Consider the following 20992-nt stretch of genomic DNA (forward strand, 5'->3'; position numbering starts at 1 on the left):
TTTGAGGGTTTTGTTTTCACACTATACATTTTACGGTAAAAATTACATGTTTTCTTTACTCTGTGGGTCAATACGATTAAAATGATACCAATGGCTAGATACTTTTATATTTTTGTACTGCTTAAAAAAAATCTAAAACTTTTTGTACAAAATCAGTAAACTTTTTAATTTTTCCATATATAGGGCGGTATGAGGGCTCATTTTTTGCGTCGTCATCTGTACTTTTTATCGATACCACATTTGCATATATAAAACTTTTAGATCATTTTTTTATTAATTTTTTTTAATAAAATGTGACAAAAAAGCAGCATTTTTGGACTTTTTAAAATTTTTTACGTTTACGCCATTCACCGTACGGGATCATTAACATATTTTGATAGTTCAGACATTTACGCATTCGGCGATACCAAATATGTTTATAAAAAAAGATTTTATGCTTTTTGGGGGTAAAATGGGAAAAAACGGACAATTTTTATTGGAGGAGGGGATTTTTTATATTTTTTTACTTTTTATTTTTACATTTTTCAACTTTTTTTTTTTTTACACTTTTTATGTCCCCATAGGGGACTATCTATAGCAATCCTTTGATTGCTAATACTGTTCAGTGCTATGTATAGGACATAGCACTGATCAGTATTATCGGTGATCTTCTGCTCTGGTCTGCTCGATCTCAGACCAGAGCAGAAGACCCCGGGAGACGGCCGGAGCCAGGTGAGGGGACCACTGGCCTCCATGCTGGATGATCAGATCCGATCATTCATTCAAAGTACCGCACTGCCGCAGATGCCGTGATCTGTATTGATCATGGCATCTGAGGGGTTAATCGTGATCGCGGATGTCGGCCATTACCAGAGGGTCCCGTGTATGACGTGCTGCCGTGTATGACGCGAGCACCGTTACGATGCTCACAGTCATACACAGGACGTATATGTACGTCCTGGTGCGCAAAGTACCGCCAAACCAGGACGTACATTTACATCAGTGGTCGTTAAGGTGTTAATTAAGGACAAACATAAAACCGTATCTGTTTTTTTTTTTCTTTCAAAAAACGTTTTAAACCGTATGCAATCGGACATCCGTTTTCAAACCGTATATGGTTTAAAACCGTACAGAGGTATATATGGTTGTATAAGGTTCGGTCCGGTTTTGAGACATACGTTTTTGTTTTTTTTTTACAAAAAAAACTGACATGGGAACCGTATTGCAAAAACGAGATGTGAGTGCAGCCTTAACCTGTTAAAAATCGGGTGCAAATTTAGGCCCTTGATGCCCAGGACTTAGCTCACCAGGGCGTAATTGTACAGCTCCTACGCTCGCTTCATAGCGGTGATGGTAAGGGGAAATCCTGCCATTTCTCATCTTAACCCTTTAGATGCCATGAATAATGCCGATCTTGGCATCTAAAGCATAAAATCATAGATGCTGGTTAGCTCAGGGGACTTGTTGGACCCCCGCAACATGATTGTGGGGGTCTGATGAGCTAAAATGACAGCAGAGGGTCCCCTTACGTGCCTTTGGAGCGCCGATTCACTGATGAAGCGCCAATGACACTGTATAATGTTATAGCTTTATACAGTGAATGTATATAAATGTGCCCTATCATGAGTCAACCCCTTAAAGGGGTTCTCCAGTGCTTAAACATCTTATCCCCTATCCAAAGGGTAGGGGATAAGATGCCTGATCGCGGAAGTCCCGCCACTGGGGACCCCTGGGATCATGCACGCGGCACCCCGTTTGTAATCAGGCCCTGGAGCGTGTTCGCTCCGGCACTGATTACCGGCGACCACAGGGCGGGCAGCGTGTGACGTCACGCCTGCACCCCTGTGCAACGTCGCGCTCCTCCCCTCAATGCAAGCCTACGGGAGGGGGCGCGATAGCTATCACGCCCCCTCCCGTAGGCTTGCATTGTGGGGCGGAGCGTGGCGTCACATGCCGGCGCAGGCGTGACGTCACACGTCACCCGCCCTGTAGTCGCCCGTAATCAGACCCGGAGCGAACACGCTCCGGGGACTGATTACAAACGGGGTGCTGCGTGCATAATCCCAGGGGTCCCCAGCGGCGGTACTTCCGCGATCAGGCATCTTATCCCCTACCCTTTGGATAGGGGATAAGATGTTTAAGCACCGGAGAACCCCTTTAAGTACTCAGCCCATTTGGGCCTTACAGGACATCTGTAGTGCAATATAACTTATCCCCTATCCAAAGGAGGGGGGTCCGAGCGCTGGGGCCCCCGGGATCTCCTGGACGGGGGCCGCAGCAGTATGCTGGAAAAATGGGCATTCTGTACCCGCATGATGCGGCGGCCGACACGCCCCCTCCATGTACCCAATACATGGAGGGGGCATGTCTGCCGCGGCTTTCTGTTGGGAATGAAACTTCACTTCCTGCAGACTGCCGCGGCCCTGTCCAGGAGATCCCGGGGGGCCCCAGTACTCGGACCCCCCGCGATCTATAACTTATCCCCTATCCTTTGGATAGGGGATAAGTTATTTTGCGCTGGAATACTCCTTTAAGGACTCGGACAATTTTATTTTTACGTTTTCGTTTTTTCCTTCTCGCCTTCAAAAAATCATAACTCTTTTATATTTTCATCCACAGACTAGTATGAGGGCTTGTTTTTTGTGCGACCAGTTGTCCATTGTAATGCCATCACTCACTTTACCATAAAATGTATGGGGCAACAAAAAAAATACTATTTGTGTGGGGAAATTAAAAAGAAAACCGCAATTTTGCTAATTTTGGAAGGTTTCATTTTCACGCCGTACAATTTACGGTAAAAATGACATGTTCTTTATTCTTTGGGTCAATACGATTAAAATTATACCATGATAACATACTTTTCTATTACTGTTGCGCTTAAAAAAAAAATCACAAACTTTTTAACCAAATTAGTATGTTTAAAATCCCCCTATTTTGAAGACCTATAACTTTTTCATTTTTCTATATAAGTGGTGGTACATTTTTTTGGGGGAGGGGATTTTTCAAATTTTATAACTTTTATTTTTGAATTTTTAAAACTTTTTTTGTTTTTAAACTTTTTATGTCCCCAGATTGCTAATACTGTTCAGTGCTAAGCATAGGCATGGCACTGATCAGTGTTATCGGCTATCTTCTGCTCTGTCTTCTCCCAGACCAGAGCAGAACAACCCGGGAGACGGACGGAGGCAGGTGAGGGAACCTCTGGCCACCACTTTGGATGATCGGGTCCCGGGGGCAGTGCCGCGGGTGATCCGATCATCCAATATAACGCCCGCATTGCTGCAGATGCCGTGATGTGTATTGATCACGGCATCTGAGGGGTTAATGCCGAACATCAGGATGATTACCAATGTCCGCCATTATTGGCGGGTCCCTGACTGCTGATAGCAGCCGGGACCTGCCGTGCATGATGCACACATCGGTCTGGTGCTCGCGTGATGTACAGGACGTAAATGTACATTCTGGCAAGTTAAGTAACGGCACTAGGACGTACATTTATGTCCTGTGTCGTTAAATGGTTAAAATAAAAACGGCGTAAATGTAAAAAAAACAATAAAATAAAACTTGAAAAATGCTGCATGTTTCGTTACATATAAGAAAATCTAAGCCCCATCAAAACAAAAATGGTACCAATAAAAACTACAGATCATGGTGCAAAAAATGAGCTCTCATACATCCCTGTATACGGAAAAATTATAAAGTTATTGGAGTCAGAATAGGACAATTTTAGGTATACTGGGGGGGATATTCAAAGATATTAGCGCCACTCTTTTTTACTTTAGCTGTGCCACATTTGCTTAAAATGTGGCGCACCCTATTAGCGCCACATATTCAGATATTTAGCACCTGATTTAGCGCCTGTCACGATTCGGCTGGCTGGAGGTGGATCCTCTGTGCCAGAGAGGGATTGGCGTGGACCGTGTTGGTGGACCGGTTCTAAGTTGCTACTGGTATTCACCAGAGCCCGCCGCAAAGCGGGATGATCTTGCAGCGGCGGTAGCAACCAGGTCGTATCCACCAGCAACGGCTCAACCTCTCTGACTGCTGAAGATAGGCACGGTACAAGGGAGTAGACAATAGCAAGGTCGGATGTAGCAGAAGGTCAGGGCAGGCAGCAAGGATCGTAGTCAGGGGCAACGGCAGGAGGTCTGGAACACAGGCTAGGAACACACAAGGGAACGCTTTCATTGGCACAATGGCAACAAGATCCGTCGAGGGAGTGCAGAGGAAGTGAGGTATAAGTAGGGAGTGCACAGGTGATAACACTGATTAGGGCTGCTGCGCCAATCAGTGGCGCAGTGGCCCTTTAAATTGCAGAGACCCGGCGCGCGCGCGCGCCCTAAGGAGCGGGGCCGCGCGCGCAGGGACAAGACCGACGGGGAACGGGTCAGGTACGGGAGCCGGGACGCGCATCGCGAGCGGGCGCCTCCCGCGTCGCGAATCGCATCCCGGCTGGGAGAGATATTGCAGCGCACCCGGTCAGCAGGTCTGACCGGGGCGCTGCGAATGAGAGGATGCTGCGAGCGCTCGGGGAGGAGCGGGGACCCGGAGCGCTCGGCGTAACAGTACCCCCCCCTTGGGTCTCCCCCTCTTCTTAGAGCCTGAGAACCTGAGGATAAGACTTTTGTCTAGGATGTTGTCCTCAGGTTCCCAAGATCTCTCCTCTGGGCCACAGTTCTCCCAATCCACCAAATTTTTTTTTTTACCTCTGACAATCTTGGAGGCTAGAATCTCCTTCACAGAGAAGACGTCAGACGAACCGGAAACAGGAGTAGGAGAAACAACTTTGGGAGAGAAGCGGTTAAGGATGAGTGGTTTAAGGAGAGAAACATGGAAGGCATTGGGAATACGGAGAGAAGGAGGAAGAAGGAGTTTGTAAGAGACAGGGTTAATCTGGCACAAAATTTTAAAAGGACCAAGATAGCGTGGTCCCAGTTTGTAACTGGGGACACGAAAGCGGACATACTTAGCGGAGAGCCATACCTTGTCTCCGGGAGCAAAAATGGGGGGAGTTCTTATTTTTTTATCAGCAAATTTTTTCATCCGGGATGAAGCCTGTAAAAGAGAATTTTGGGTCTCTTTCCATATGGTGGAAAGATCACGAGTCACTTCATCCACAGCGGGAAAACCAGAGGGCAAGGGAGTAGGGAGGGGAGGAAGAGGGTGACGGCCGTACACCACGAAAAATGGGGATTTAGCAGAAGATTCGGAGACTCTGAAGTTGTATGAGAATTCGGCCCATGGTAGAAGATCTGCCCAGTCATCCTGGCGGGAGGAAACAAAATGCCGTAAATAGTCACCCAGGACCTGATTAATTCTTTCTACTTGCCCATTGGATTGGGGATGATAAGAAGAAGAGAAGTTTAATTTGACCTTGAGCTGTTTACAGAGGGCCCTCCAGAATTTAGACACGAATTGGACGCCTCTATCCGAGACGATATGCGTGGGCAAACCGTGAAGGCGAAAAATGTGTATAAAAAATTGCTTTGCCAACTGAGGCGCTGAAGGAAGGCCAGGAAGAGGAATAAAATGTGCCATCTTGGAGAATCGATCAACGACCACCCAAACAACGGTGTTGCCACGGGATGAGGGCAAGTCCATAATAAAGTCCATACCAATCTGTGACCAAGGCTGTTCAGGAACAGGCAGAGGATGAAGGAGACCAGCAGGCTTCTGGCGAGGAGTCTTATCCCGGGCACAGACAGTACAGGCCCGCACAAAATCAACAACATCAGTCTCCAGTGTCGGCCACCAATAAAATCGAGAGATGAGTTGAAAGGATTTTTTGGTGCCCGCATGGCCTGCGAGGTGGGAGGAGTGTCCCCACTTGAGAATCCCGAGACGCTGGCGTGGAGAAACGAAGGTCTTCCCTGGAGGAGTTTGCCTGATGGAAGCTGGAGAAGTGGAGATCAGACAGTCCGGAGGAATGATGTGTTGCGGAGAGGCTTCTACTTCAGAGGCATCAGAAGAACGAGAGAGGGCATCGGCCCTAACGTTCTTGTCAGCAGGGCGAAAATGGATTTCAAAGTTAAAACGGGCAAAGAACAACGACCATCTAGCCTGGCGAGGGTTCAGTCGTTGGGCAGACTGGAGATAGGAGAGATTCTTGTGGTCAGTGTATATAGTAACTGGATATTTTGATCCCTCCAGCAGGTGCCTCCATTCCTCAAGCGCCAATTTAATGGCCAGTAGTTCTCGATCACCAATGGAATAGTTTTTCTCCGCCGGAGAGAAGGTCCTGGAAAAAAACCCACAAGTAACAGCATGCCCGGAAGAATTTTTTTGTAGAAGAACTGCTCCAGCTCCCACTGAGGAGGCATCTATATCCAATAGGAAGGGTTTAGATGGGTCAGGTCTGGAGAGCACAGGAGCAGAAGAAAAGGCAGACTTGAGATGTTTAAATGCGTCTTCCGCTTGGGGAGACCAGGACTTAGGATTGGCATTTTTCTTGGTTAGAGCCACGATAGGGGCCACAATAGTGGAGAAGTGTGGAATGAATTGTCTGTAATAATTGGCAAACCCCAAAAAATGTTGGATAGCACGGAGTCCGGAGGGGTGTGGCCAATCTAACACGGCAGATAGTTTATCTGGGTCCATTTGTAGTCCCTGGCCAGAGACCAAGTATCCTAGGAAAGGAAGGGATTGACATTCAAAAAGAAATTTTTCCATTTTGGCATAAAGTTGATTGTCCCGAAGTCTCTGAAGAACCATGCGGACATGCTGGCGGTGTTCTTCTAAGTTGGCAGAAAAAATCAGAATATCGTCCAGGTAAACCACAACACAGGTATATAGGAGATCACGAAAAATTTCATTAACAAAGTCTTGGAAGACGGCAGGGGCGTTGCACAGGCCAAAGGGCATGACCAGATACTCAAAGTGTCCATCTCTGGTGTTAAATGCAGTCTTTCATTCGTCCCCCTCCCTGATGCGGATGAGATTATAAGCACCTCTTAAGTCCAGCTTGGTAAAGATGTGGGCGCCTTGTAGACGATCAAAGAGTTCCGAGATAAGGGGTAAGGGGTAGCGGTTTTTTACCGTGATTTTATTAAGTCCGCGGTAATCAATGCAAGGGCGTAGGGAGCCATCTTTTTTGGACACAAAAAAAAATCCAGCTCCGGCAGGAGAGGAGGACTTTCGGATAAACCCCTTTTTTAAATTCTCCTGGATGTACTCCGACATGGCTTGGGTTTCTGGAGCAGACAGAGGATAGATTCTGCCCCGGGGTGGAGTAGTACCCGGGAGGAGGTCAATAGGACAGTCATAAGGGCTGTGAGGAGGCAAAGTCTCTGCTTGTTTTTTGCAAAAAACATCAGCATAGTCCAGATAGGCCTTAGGAAGACCAGATACCGGGAGAACCACAGGGTCACGACTGAGTACTGGGAACCGGTTTAAGACAGTCCTTGTGACAAGAAGTCTGGCGAGACTGGTCACCGGGATGTTGAACCTATTGATGAGAGAGGCCAAAATAAAATTTCCTGCAGATCCGGAATCCAAGAAGGCCATAGCCGAGAAGGTAGAAGAAGATATCCGCACAGGCACAGTAAGGCGTGGAGAAGCAGAGTTCACATCAAGAGCTGTCTCACCTTTGTGCGGAGTCAGCGTACGTCTTTCCTGGCAGGGAGGACGGATAGGACAATCCTTCAAGAAATGTTCGGTACCGGCACAGTACAGGCAAAGATTCTCCATGCGGCGTCGTGTCCTCTCTTGAGGTGTCAAGCGAGACCGGTCAACTTGCATAGCCTCCACGGCGGGAGGCACAGGAACGGATTGCAGAGGACCAGAGGAGAGAGGAGCCGGGGAGAGAAACCGCGTCGTGCGAACAAAGTCCATATCCTGGCGGAGCTCCTGACGCCTTTCGGAAAAACGCATGTCAATGCGGGTGGCAAGATGAATAAGTTCATGCAGGTTAGCAGGAATTTCTCGTGCGGCCAGCACATCTTTGATGTTACTGGATAGGCCTTTTTTAAAGGTCGCGCAGAGGGCCTCATTATTCCAGGATAACTCGGAGGCAAGAGTACGGAATTGGATGGCGTACTCGCCAACAGAAGAATTACCCTGGACCAGGTTCAGCAGGGCAGTCTCAGCAGAAGAGGCTCGGGCAGGTTCCTCAAAGACACTTCGAATCTCCGTGAAGAAGGAGTGTACAGAGGCAGTGACAGGGTCATTGCGGTACCAGAGCGGTGTTGCCCATGACAGAGCTTTCCGAGACAGAAGGCTGACTACGAAAGCCACCTCAGACCTTTCAGTAGGAAACTGGTCCGACATCATCTCCAAGTGCAGGGAACATTGCGAAAGGAAACCACGGCAAAACTTAGAGTCCCCATCAAATTTATCCGGCAAGGATAATCGAAGGCTGGAAGCGGCCACTCGCTGCGGAGGAGGTGCAGGAGCTGGCGGAGGAGAAGCTTGCTGGAGCTGTGGTAATAGCTGCTGTAGCATCACGGTCAGTTGAGATAGCTGGTGGCCTTGTTGCGCTATCTGTTGCGACTGCTGGGCGACCACCGTGGTGAGGTCGGCGACAACTGGCAGCGGGACTTCAGCGGGATCCATGGCCGGATCTACTGTCACGATTCGGCTGGCTGGAGGTGGATCCTCTGTGCCAGAGAGGGATTGGCGTGGACCGTGTTGGTGGACCGGTTCTAAGTTGCTACTGGTATTCACCAGAGCCCGCCGCAAAGCGGGATGGTCTTGCAGCGGCGGTAGCAACCAGGTCGTGTCCACCAGCAACGGCTCAACCTCTCTGACTGCTGAAGATAGGCGCGGTACAAGGGAGTAGACAATAGCAAGGTCGGACGTAGCAGAAGGTCAGGGCAGGCAGCAAGGATCGTAGTCAGGGGCAACGGCAGGAGGTCTGGAACACAGGCTAGGAACACACAAGGGAACGCTTTCACTGGCACAATGGCAACAAGATCCGGCGAGGGAGTGCAGGGGAAGTGAGGTATAAGTAGGGAGTGCACAGGTGATAACACTGATTAGGCCTGCTGCGCCAATCAGTGGCGCAGTGGCCCTTTAAATTGCAGAGACCCGGCGCGCGCGCCCTAAGGAGCAGGGCCGCACGCGCCGGGACAAGACAGACGGGGAACGGGTCAGGTACGGGAGCCGGGACGCGCTATCGCGAGCGAGCGCCTCCCGCGTCGCGAATCGCATCCCGGCTGGGAGAGATATTGCAGCGCACCCGGTAAGCAGGTCTGACCGGGACGCTGCGAATGAGAGGATGCTGCGAGCGCTCGGGGAGGAGCGGTGACCCGGAGCGCTCGGCGTAACAGCCACCTTGGAAATGGAGAAGTGCAGAACAGACATTGGCTAATTTACTCTACCAAGCTAAACAGAGTGTTTTGTTTTTGTTGCAAACTGTTATCAAGCAAAGAAATAAGTCTGAGTACTGGAGGTTTCGGTGACTGGAAAAATATATATCATATTTTGACTGCACACGAACAGTCTGCCTCCCATCTTGCCTCTTTGGGTATGTGGAACGAGTTATTGATGAGGCTTGGATCAGGAACAACTATTGACCGGTCTTACCAGATATAGTTAACAACAGAAACTCAGTCAGCACTGGCAAAATGTTCTCCAGCGCCTTGTAGCCATTGTCCTATATCTCGGTAAGCAATGCTTGGCTTTCAGAGGAAGCAATGATATACTTTACAGTAAGAGCAAAGAAATAAGGAGGCACTCACGGTTTTGTCGGGGTGACAGCAAGCTTCTTTATTTCAGGTGCGGCGTGCGATCATCGGCGTGGGACGCCAGACCAGCGCAGACAGGTAGTGACAAATGTTTCACGCCCCTTCTGGGCGTTTCTTCAGACTCACCTTCCTCCTGCTTCACGCACAGGTAAATAGTCCACCCAGCGTGATGTCAGGGGGAAGGGTTAGTGTCTGGGGGACTATTTACCTGTGCGTGAAGCAGGAGGAAGGTGAGTCTGAAGAAACGACCAGAAGGGGCGTGAAACATTTGTCACTACCTGTCTGCACTGGTCTGGCGTCCCACGCCGATGATCGCACGCCGCACCTGAAATAAAGAAGCTTGCTGTCACCCCGACAAAACCGTGAGTGCCTCCTTATTTCTTTGCTCTTCCTGGATTTTACTTTGTATACTCATAGAGGATTGAGCACCCGGTTTGTCACGGACGGCATTACCTCATTACTCCCTGCTTTCCCAGCATCTGGTCGCGTTAGAGCTCATAGAACAATAGGGTGTTGCCGCAGCTGTGCCGGTGCTGTCTCTACGTTGTGAAATATACTTTACAGTGATAACAAGAAACCTCTCTTCAATTTTTACTTCAGGGCTTGCAGTTATTGAGTCCCCTTGAGTGATCGACACAATCCTCACAATAATGGTAATCTGTTCCACAAGAGCAACATCTGAGGTGCAGTCAAGTATGATGGAATAGTATTTAGCATGTTTTAAAAGAAACAGAATCCGTCTTGTTTCTTTCGAAATGAGGCCAATCAATTAATTATGGATATCCTTTCCCAGGTAATGGCAATGAATTTATGAATTGCTTATTTTTGTAAGGTGTTTCTGCATCACTGTATCAAAGGTAGCCAGCATCTCCACAAGTTGTAAGTAATTACCATTGGATTCATCCAAGTTTATAGTTCAACTGGAGAAGGTTTGACTGAGTCAATTCTGGCAGAGCTTGAAAAACTAAACATACCATTAAGGGATATGAAAGGTCAAGGGTATGACAATGGGTCAAACATGAAAGTAAATCACGAATAAAGGATTTAAATTTGCGTGCATTCTATGTTCCTTGCAGTGCTCATTATCTAAACCTTGTTGTCAATGACGCTGCTATGTGTTGTAGGCAAGCCAGTTCATTTTTTTGTACCCTGCAGAAAATGTATGTGTTCTTGTCTAGCTCGACAAATCGTTGGGGCATCCTAAAGAAGCACATCAGTAAGTTGACTATAAAGCCACTATCAGACACAAGATGGTCTAGCAGAATTGATGCTATTTGTCCTTTTAGATTTCAAATGTCAGAAATCTATGACACACTGACGGAAATTGAGGAATATGCAGCATTTGCTCCACTTGCAAGAAATAAGGCTTGCGGTGAGTCCCGTGCCTTTTCCCATGAATACTGGTTGCTGGTCAGGTATAAGGACAAGAGGGATGTCCTTATGCTCAGCACAATTCATGGGGACGGCAGCACCCCTGTCCCTGTGCGAGGTACCACGGGACTGGTCCTCAAGCCTGATTGTATTCTGGACTACAATCGGTATATGGAGGGAGTTGATCTTTCTGATCAAGTCCTCAAGCCATATGATGCCATGCGGAAAGCACGGGTATGGTACAAAAAAGTTGCAGTCTACATGGTACAGGTTGCCATGTACAACTCTTTTGTACTGTCCCTGTACGCTGGCAACACAGGGACATTCCTGCAGTTTCAAGAGGTAATTCTAAAGGCCCTGATCTTTGGTGACTGCCAAGGAGCGGGTCAGAGAACCTCTTGAACTTCAGTGCCCCGGATTGTCCCCGGCCAACACTTTCCAGGTTAGGTCCCCCACACTGGAAAGAAGGGACGATCCCAGAAAAAATGCAGAGTGTGTCAAAGGAGGGGGATTCGGAAGGACACCACCACTAAGTGTGACACTTTCCCCGATCATCCGGGCCTCTGCATTAAAAACTGCTTTAGGGAGTATCACACTTCCATGGAGCCTAAATTTTTAATCCTTTTCCCTGATTTTAATTCCCCTGAATTATACTCCAATGTACCAGTCCAGAGTACATTGTCCTCCAAATTTTTTAACCAAACACCCCCCCCCCAATAAAAAATAAATAAAAAATAAAATATATCCCAATACCCCTGATAAAAAGGGTCATGGGACACAGAGTCAACAACATTGGGGGTTTGCCGTTGCCGCAAATGTGCAGTGCTCTCTCCCACCTGAGCGGGGTGCGCATTTGAGGTAACAGAATAGGGATGGCCACACACATCACATTCCCAGAATGATGATTCAGAGCACAGGGTTTGGGGCGGGCATCATTTTTACTTTCGGCTATACTCTGGGTCATCATTCTGGGAATTGGCATATCAGTATTAAAATTGCAATTTTCATTCCCCCCATAGTACACTTCATCCATTCCTGGAAAATAAATTTAGGGAACACCCTTCTGTTCCAAATCTCCACTTCACCCCTATACACCTTCCCTAGGGGGTGTACTGTTTGTAATAGGCTCACATGTGGGTGTTCCTTTCATGTATTTTCCTCTGAATGTATGTAACTGTTAGGTCCGTAACAAACATCGGCCTCAAATGCGAAGAGTTCTCGATCATGAGCTCTGTCGTATTTCCAGGCGACAATTAGGAGTCACATATTAGTTGTTCCCAGAAAGATGAAGCAGAGCAAAGGTTGAAAATTGCAATTTTCAAAAGCTACCCTTCAAAGGCAAGAAAAGTCTATTTTTTGTAGACTCAATAGCCTTAGTGAAATGATACTTTAACAGCATAAAGATCAAAGATTGGCACTTGAATTATTGATTGTATTTAGGTTTGCGCTGTTATGCACTTATGTTTGCACTTTAATGTTTTGCACCATAATTTAAATACAATATGCTCTTTTGTTTATTGACCTTATTGTTATTTCTTGTACTGTATTTGAGGTGTTAGAAATATTAGAATGTTAGTGTATAAAGGAAATCTGTCAACAGCAGCATGTCCCAAGCTGGCAGCTGGAACAGAAAGAACGGAGGAAGATAACTGGAGAGTGGGACCATAGATCGGGGACAGGTAAGTATGGTTGTCATCAGTGTCAACCACACTACCCGCTAGTACCAAGAGGTTAATGCAGGTGACACTGATGATAGATTCCCTTTAATATCTCTCTTTTCTCAAAGTGTTTTTCATTTTTTTAATTTTAATTTTACTATTCATACTGTTTTAATATTTAATAACATGTTATTCATAATAGCAATTTTTATGTTCTATTTGGAAATCTTGCTGTCACATGTGCAATGCTGCTATTTTATGTTTTGCACATGAAAACTGTTTACAATTAAAATGTTTTATTTCAACATTCTATTTTATTATTTTAATTTTTTGGTCTGAAAGCTGATTGGAGAGCTGGGGAGGAGAAATTGCAATTGGACTGCTGTAGAATATCCAAAATTAGTCCGTCAAGTAAAATGTTGCATGCAAAAATCATTAAATAGGTAGAGTGGTGAAAAAGGGATGGGTCAAAGGGTTGAGACAATGGGCGGAGCCAGGGGCAAAATTAGCTTGCACCAGCCCTGTCTGTGATCACAGGTGGTTTCCTAAATTGGTACAATTTATCTCTCTACATTTAATACATTTGGTGAACATACACATTACCAACACCACAAAAAACTTTCACCTACACCAACCTTGATAAATTCCCTCCTATATGGTACAAAACTAAAACTCCCAGCATGTCCTGACAGCGAGGTCATGCTGGGAGCTGTAGTTTTGCAACAGCTGAAGAGACATACGTTTGGGGATTGCCGCCCTACCATGTTTCTCTCTACAACTCCCAGCAGGCCCTGAGTTTTAATAAATATAAATAAGCCCGTCCCTCTGAAAAAATAAATTACCCTCTTTTCCCATTTTACTATTAGAAATTTTTTTAAAACAATTAATTAATAAACATATTTGGTATCGCTACTTGCCAAAATGTCTGAACTGTTAAACTAAAATGTTATTGGGCCCAAGCAGTGAATAGTGTAAACGTAAAAAATATAGATTTTTGGTCCCATCACGTCCCCCCCCCCCCAAAAAAAAACCCCAAAAAAGTGACCCAAAAAGTCACAGTTACAGTAGTTAGTAGTTAACTAGTGATATATAACTGCCCCCCTGCAGCGCTTCTATACACATATGTCCCTCACAACGCTATCTGTGAATAGCATGCTGTCAGCAGCACATCTGCTGGCCGGGATGCGGGCGGCATTGCGCTGCCTTTCCAGGCCAGCAGCATGATGTGCTGCTGATAGTATACTGTTCACAGATAGCGTTGTGAGGGATTTATGTATGCGCTCGCGGGGGGACATATATAAGCGCAGCGGGGGGGCATTATACATAGCTAGTGCAGCCGGGAGCATTATACATATTGCGCTATATGTCTGGCCCCCCACTGCGCTAGCTATGTATATTGCCCACTGCTGCGCTACCTATAGATCTTGCCCTCCTGCAGTGCATCAGGGCAGCCGGGGAGCGCAGCGCAACATTACAATCCTGTAATAATGACCTTAAAAACCCAGCAGGAGCCCTGAATGGCCCCTCGGTGCTGGCCATTAAGGGCTCCAGGCGGGGTATTTGAAAATGAAAGTAGAACACACACATGATCTACATCGCAGGGTTGCGGTGCACGGACCATGCCGCCCACTCCCCTGGTTAATAACTTTTGATCGCATGGGGTCTCAGACGTGAGACCCAGTGCGATCAATCCGTCAGCCCCTGTACTACTACCCCCAACATGGAACAGACTCTGTTCCATGATGGGGGTAGCAGTACAAGTACTAATCTAGCCTCCCCAGACTCCCGAAACCTGGAAACTACTACTTCCATCAAGGAAACAAGTCTGTTCCATGATGGGAGTAGTAGTAGTCCTACAGCACAGCAAGAGTTTGATGATTTCACCCCTTCTGAGCATGCTCAGAAGTAATAACGGTTGAAAAATGGATATTAAAAGGATATGCAAAAGGATGACATTATATGCTCGTCCGTTTGCCATAGACTTTAATGTAAAATTTTTAATATCCGTTTCCACGCCGTTATTTTTGACGGGAGAAAAAATACTGCATGCAACGTTTTTTCCCCGTCAAAAAAAAACGGAACAGGAAGGAATCGGGTGCAAACGGGTGAAAAAGGATTGTAAAAAAAATCCCATTGAGATCAATGGGATCCGTTTACAGCCCTTTACAACCCGTTTGCAAAATTATCAAATGGGTTGCATAATGGGCATTTTTTGACGGGAGCAGGCGGCTGTGTGAACAAGCCCTAAGGCGTTAATGTAAATTTTTTTAAATTGCAATACAGCCATAGAAAAAAAATAAGGTTCTTCACTTACCATTTGCTCAAAAAGTGCATACCATCCCTCCATGCATCATTTTAAATAAATTCTTCTCTTACCTACTTGACGAGTCTACTCCTGGTCAGCGCCGCTGAATCCCATCATTCCTGGAAGTATGTTCTTGGTACCATAATTTCTCTATCGGCTCCATTGGGGGACACAGACCGTGGGTGTATGCTGCTGTCTCTAGGATGTGTGACACTATGGTAATAAAAAAAAGGTTGGCTCCTCCCAGCAGGATATACCCGCCTCCAGGCCCTGAGCTAATCAGTTTAAGCTTAGTGTCTGAAGGAGGTGGACATGGTCTGGAATTCTCCAGACCAGGTCTTCTATTTTATTGTTTTTCCTAGTATAGGGACGTGTTAGTTTTTTATTCCCTTTTTCTTTCATATTTTCAGGTGGAGACTCAGGGACTCCGGTTCCTGTTTCCCCATTGCGAGTAAGGGGGCACAGACATTGCGTATATGCGCTGCTCACCCCCCCCCCCCCCCTCACCAACGGTCAGCGCCTGGGTTGGTACCTCATGGGTCCGGGTCCCCCTATTTCTCTGCTCGCCTTGCTCGCGCATAGCAGCCAGGCGTGATGCAGGTGACAAAAAGCTGACTGAAGACTTCACAGAAGACTCCATGAGGTAAGTTCTTCTGACTGAGGTGAGTACATTCCTTTCTCCTTAGGTGCGGACTTGCAACCTCTGGAGACCCTCTGTTTTTGGCCCACCTTTTTTCTTTTTATGGGGCTGGCTGTACTGGGGCTTTATTCTTTCTGGGGCGAGCAGTGGCATGTTTAGGGGGCATGAGTGATTGCACTGTGTGTATGTGTGTTTCATACCTCACTGTGTGTGTGTGTTTTTTACTATGCGGCTACGAGCCGCAGCGCCTTATATGCGGCTGACAGCTGCGGCGCTCTCTCTGGCCGGGCGCAGGGAGCGCCGGCATACTTTCACTTTCTCCGGCAGCTGCTGCCAGCGTGTTCGCCGCTCGCTCTCTTCCCCCCGAGCGCATATGCGGTTGACATATGCGCTCGGGACTAGGAGCGGGCGCCAACACAGCTTCTTCCCCGTCCTACATTAGCTCCCCCCTCAGGGCCGTCGGAGATGCCTGGAGGCGCGGAGTGTCCTCCAATCAGCGCTGTGGGCGCGAATTTCACTGTGAGAGGCCAATCCTTTGGTGCCTCTGCCTCAGGCACGCCCCTCTCTGGCTCTTGGCTGGCCTTTTTTCACTAGCTGCACGGAGCCGAGTTCTCCTCACTGCCAGCTGCCAGGGGACACAGACTAGGGTGAGAAAGTTCCTGTCTCTTCTCATCATGTCCGTACCCAGAGCTGTTTCTCCCTCTAAACAGAAAACCGGAGTGTTGGTGACTTATTTTGTCTGTAAGCACTGTAATGCTAAGATGCCTAGTTCTACTGAGCTCACTTGCTCTGCCTGCTCCATTGCTCCCCCAGGTACCCCCGGATGCCCTTTCGGTCCCGGTGAATTCAGCTGCCCCTCCAACCTGGGTTTCTGTCAGGATTCGGCAGGCTGGTGGTGGATCCTCTGTGTCAGTGAGGGATTGGCGTGGATCGTACCGGTGGACTGGTTCTAAGTTGCTACTGGTATTCACCAGAGCTCGCCGCAAAGCGGGATGGTCTTGCTGCGGCGGTAGCAACCAGCTCGTGTCCACTGGTAGTGGCTCAACCTCACTGACTGCTGAGACTGGCGCGGTACAAAAGGACAAGGCAAGAGCAAGGTCGTACATAGCAGAAGGTCAGGGCAGGCAGCAAGGGTCGTAGTCAGGGGCAACAGCAGAAGGTCTGGAACACAGGCTTGGAACATACACAAAACGCTTTCACTGGCACAAGGCCACAAGATCCGGCGATACCAGGAAGGGGAAGTGGATTTTTATAAGGAGGACACAGGTGCAGGTACTGATTGGGCCAGGCGCCAATCAATGGCTCACAGGCCCTTTAAATCTCAGAGAGCCGGCGCGCCCGCGCCGGGACTGAGCGGACGGAGGACGGGGCAGGTGAGGAGACTGGGATGGTAGCCGTGGGCGGGCGCATCCTGCTACGCGGGTCGCATCCCCGCCAGAGACAGTAGTGCAGCGCTCCCGGTCAGCGGATCTGACCGGGGCGCTGCACGGAGGTGAACGCAGGGACCCTGACCACTCGGCGTAACAGTACCCCCCCTTAGGTCTCCTCCTCTTTTTATCTGCTTGTCCCTTCATACAAGACGAGGCCAGTGGGAGCGGCTCTTGAGTCTCCTTCCAGATAACGGAGAAGTCCTGGGTTACTTCATCTACGGCAGGAACTCCAGAAGAAGTGGGAATGGGGAGGGGGGGGGCAGAGGGTGAAGCTTGCCACGGGCAGAGTGGTACCAGGAAGGAGGCTATGAGGAGGTAAGACCTCTGCTTGCTTTTGGCAGAAAAGATCAGAAAAGCCCTGGTAAGCCGTGGGAGGGCCCGGTAAAGGTGTAACCTCAGGGGCTAGACAAGTGGGAGCAGATGTGAGGCATCGTTTGTGAAAAGAAGGACCCCAATTTTTGATCTCCCCGGTGGTCCAGTCGAGGGTAGGAGCATGACGTTGGAGCCACGGCAGGCCGAGAAGAACTTCAGAGGTGCAGTTAGGCAGAACGAAAAATTAAATTTTTTCATGGTGAAGTCCAATGCTCATGGGCAGGGGTTCAGTGCGGTAGCGCACAGTGCAGTCCAATTTTTCTCCGTTAACAGAAGAGATAGAGAGCGGTTTGACGAGACGGGTTACTGGGATGCTGAACCTATTAACAAAAGAGGTCAAAATAAAATTTCCTGCATAACCAGAGTCCAAGAAGGCCACAGCTGAGAAGGAGGAGTTGGCGGAAGGAGAAATCCGCACAGGCACAGTGAGACGTGGAGAAGCAGAATTCACACCAAGAGACGCCACTCCCACATGAACAGGGTGTGTGCGTTTCCCAGACGCGGGGGGCGTATAGAGCGGTCCACTAGGAAATGTTCGGTACTAGCGCAGTACAGGCATAAATTTTCATCTCTGCGACGAGACCTCTCTTCATGGGTCAGGCGAGACCGATCCACTTGCATAGCCTCCTCAGCGGGAGGCACAGGGGTAGATTGCAAGAGATTCTGGGAGAGAGGTGCCCAGAGATCAAGGTCCTTTTCCTGGCGGAGCTCCTGGTGACTTTCAGAAAAACGCATTTCGATGCGGGTGGCCAAATGGATAAGTTCAGACAAGTTAGCAGGAATTTCTCGTGCGGCCAGGACATCTTTGATGTTACTGGATAAGCCTTTCTTGAAGGTCGCGCAGAGGGCCTCATTGTTCCAGGATAGCTCTGAGGCGAGGGTACAAAACTGGATGGCGTATTCGCCTACGGAAGAACTCCCTTGAACGAGGTTCAGCAAGGCAGTCTCGGCTGAGGAGGCCCGGGCTGGCTCCTCAAAGACACTACGAACTTCAGCGAAGAAGGACTGGATTGTAGCAGTGGCAGGATCGTTGCGGTCCCAGAGCGGTGTGGCCCATGACAAGGCCTTTCCAGACAGGAGACTGACCACGAAGCGTACTAGGGGTGCCTCGTCTGACTCGCCCGCCCCCCCTGTCATCTGGTCACAAACGTCGCTCCTCCAAAGGACGTTCTCGGAGTCGCCGCTCTACCACGCCAGAGCCGCGTACCCCGTCAGGGTCGCCCAGCTCCAGGACTGCCTTCACTCGCTTACATTCTCCTGGTGAACTGGCTGACGAGACTTCCGAACCGGCATCTGACTCAGGACCGCTCGGATACAGTTGAAACGGTGAACTCATTGGTTGCGGCCATAAGAGACACCGTTCACTTAGAGGACCCAGGAACTTCAGACGTAACTCCTGAAGTATCCTTTCATCGTGCTAAGCCATCACCTCAAAAGTTCAGCTCTCACGCTGACTTTGACGCCATTCTGGAATCTGCATGGAAACATCCAGACAAGAGGATCCCGGGAATTAAGACGATTCAAGAACGTTATCCATTTGACCAAGGTGGTTTCCCCTCCCTCAGTGGATTCACCAATCTCATAGATCTCTAAGGCCACTACACTGCCACTGGCAGATGCGGTCGCCTTTAAGGATTCCACGGACAAGAAGGTGGAGTCCTTAGCGAAGTTTGCCTCCAAAGCAGCCGTCTCTTCGCTTCTTCCCATCTTCGCCTCAGCATGGGCATCCAAGGCCCTATCGGAGTGGTGCCCAAAACTCCGTCTGGGTATCCTAGCGGGATCCCCCTCAGAGGATCTGTCTGCTCTGGCTCTCCAATGCTCTAAAGCTGGGGAATTTCTGTGCACAGCTTCCACGCAGTCGGCCCGTTGTTCTGCCTTGCTGTGGGTCACCTAGCTGCTCTCCGCCATTCTATGTGGCTTAAAGCTTGGAATGCTGATGCCACTTCCAAAAGGTCTCTCACTGAGCTTCCTTTTATGGGTGGCCGTCTTTTTGGCAAGCGCCTTGATGAGATTATCTCTGAGGCGACGGGAGGTAGAAGTTCCTTGTTGCCTCAAAATAAGGCTCGCTCTACTTCCTAAAGGAAGTCCTCTTCCTTTCGGTCCTTTCGGACCTTTGGCCCCAGCAAGGGGTCTGAGCGGGCGCCTTCGCGGGACAATCTTGGAAGTCGGACAACAACCGTTCCGGCCGATTTGCGGCCAAATCAGGCAACCGCAAACCCTCTTCTGCATGAAGTGAAGTCCCCACCCGCAGTTTTTTCTCGGGTAAGCGGTCGTCTCTTATTTTTTTCGAGACATCTGGACCACACACATTCAGGACTCCTGCGTAAGGGACGTGGTATGCAGCGGTTACCGAATCAAATTCGCCTCCTTCCCGAGGGTTTCCTTTTTTGATCCCGGGCCCCCGGTCTCCTTTTCTGGCGAAGCAATTTCGAGTGGCTCTCCAGTCTCTGCTTCTCCAGGGGGTTATCGTTCATGTTCCTCCAGGGGAACGTTTTCGGGGTTTCTATTCCAATCTTTTTGTGGTCCCCAAGAAGGATGGTTCTCTGTGGCCAATCCTAGACCTCAAGCGTCTCAACCGTCATCTTCTCATCCGCCACTTCCGAATGGAATCTCTCCCACCAGAGCCCAGACTCTGGAGAATGTGGATGTCACTCTTCACACTCTGGATCGCTTCAGGTGGAGGGTCAACCGGGACAAGTCAGTCCTCTCTCCCACCCAGTCCCTGATATTCTGGGACTTCACTTCAACACGACCTTGGCCCGAATTTGCCTTCCGCCGGACAAACGTCTGACTCTTCTGTCAGGAGTCCGCTCCCTTCGGCTCCAGGTCCCAGTCTCAATCCGCACTTGCATGGAAGTCCTGGGTCGGATGGTGGTGACCATAGAGGCCGTGCCCTTTGCCCAGTTTCATTACCGACCTCTTCAACTGGCGATTCTCTCTGGGTGGGACAGATCTCCGCTGTCCCTCGATCGCAAGATTTTTCTCCCTCACAGGATCCGTCAGTCTCTTCTCTGGTGGCTCCGCTCCCCGCTTCTTTTCCAGGGGCGCTCATTTCTTCCCCTTCACTGGCAGGTGGTTATGACGGATGCCAGTCTGTCAGGCTGGGGCGGTGTGTTCAGGGATTGGACGGTCCAGGGACTGTGGTCTCCCCGAGAAGTCCTTCTTCCGATAAACATATTGGAACTACGGGCGATCCTGCTTTGTCTTCTTCATTGGGAGTCCCGGCTTCAGACCCGATCTGTCCGCGTCCAGTCGGACAACGCCACGGCCGTGGCATGCATAAATTGTCAAGGCGGCACTCGCAGCTCGACAGCCATGGCCGAGGTGACAAAGATTCTCATCTGGGAGGAAAGCATGGTTCCGGCCATCTCGTGATTCACATTCCGGGGGTGCTCAACTGGGAAGCGGACTTCCTCAGTCGGTCCTCACCCGACCCCGGCGAGTGGTCCCTACATCCAGAGGTCTTTGCGCAGATCTGCGACCTCTGGGGCATTCCAGACGTGGACCTCTTCGCGTCCCGGCACAATCAGAAGATCCTTCTATTTGTGTCCAAG

Source organism: Hyla sarda, chromosome 6 (assembly GCF_029499605.1).
Source record: "Hyla sarda isolate aHylSar1 chromosome 6, aHylSar1.hap1, whole genome shotgun sequence".
Taxonomy (NCBI): Eukaryota; Metazoa; Chordata; class Amphibia; order Anura; family Hylidae; genus Hyla; species Hyla sarda.